We start from the raw sequence: 1,346 nt of genomic DNA on the forward strand, positions 1-1,346 counted from the left end.
ATTCCCGAGAAACTCGGTGATCTCGAAGACCCAAGGAGGCAGGTTGGAATGTACGGGCGTAGGTTAGCGTCTCGTCCTACGAATGATAGCCTTTGAAGGCCGCCCACGGGATGCGTTGTACGGTAGTAGTTTATTTTAGCTGCTTATCCGGTGCCTTCTCTACGACTTTCCGGTATTTTGGTTTTGTTCCAACAGTGTGATGAAGAATAGATCCGAGAAAGAGACTTTCATTTCCAGTCTCCTATTTATAGATTTTTCTAGAATTTTTGATTTTCACGAGTGCTCCCTTCTGAGGCTTCTGCTTCTCTCTAATAACGAGAAAATTACTCTTTCAGAAAGCAAAGTTTTTCTCTCGTTCACGTTGATAGCCCCGGTTCAGTTCAAGCTGCTGCGAAAGAATTTGTCGAAGTGGTGGAACGAGCTAGATATGCTATTGGCTTAACTGGCTCTAAACCCTCCCAAGCTTTTTCTCCCGCCTCAGCTTCGCGGATGGAAGGAGAGCGAGAGCATAGCACGCACGCTCTATGCTTTTCGCCAGCTTAGCTTTCCTAATCAAAATATAGGAGAGCACCCCTTCTCCCGAAGTTACGGGTCTCGTTTTTGCCGAGCCTGATTCTCTATGGCATGGACGTCTTTGATTGGACGGAGACAGATATATAGAAAGTGTGCAGTGAGGGTTGTGACTTGACTCGCCAGGGCTGTAGAGTTCCAGTTTGCTTTGACCCCGGGCTTCCCTTCCATTCCTTCAGCTTCAGATAGGTGAATCAATGGGCTCATTTCCTTTCTTTCTCTCGTCAACTGGGGAAAGGTTCCTCTTTGCTTTGATTCCCCAGCCGACTGTTGAATCTCTTTTTTCCTTGGTGTGCGAGACAACAGAGGGCCAGCTGAGCCCGACAATCCCCCGTATGGAGCCACCGTCGTTTCATCTGCCATGTACTCTCGGGTCACCACTCCTCCGAGTACGACAAAGTGAAAGGAGCCAAGACTCCGACTTGACAGGACCCTCCTTTTCTCTATCTAACTCGGCGTGCGCTCCTTCCGGCCCTGCGAGAACATATTCGGACACGCGTATTTCATTGCACTTTAATCACCCTCGTGAAGAGGCTAAACCTTCTCTACTTTTGAAGATAGACTGGAAAGCAAGCTCAGAGAATAGCTAAGTGGAAGTCAGAGACTCCCCTCTCTTCGGGAAAGTGTCAAAATCTAACGTGCTGCTCCTTGATTTCACATAAAAAACGGAGTGCCTTCTGCTCCTTTTGCTCTTCTCTTTCTGTGTCTATTGATCATGGTGTTCAACCCTTTCGAAGAGATAGATTCGAACCCCGACTCGGTCTAGCTGCCCCTCT

Source organism: Lycium barbarum, chromosome 1, assembly GCF_019175385.1.
Source record: "Lycium barbarum isolate Lr01 chromosome 1, ASM1917538v2, whole genome shotgun sequence".
NCBI lineage: Eukaryota > Viridiplantae > Streptophyta > Magnoliopsida > Solanales > Solanaceae > Lycium > Lycium barbarum.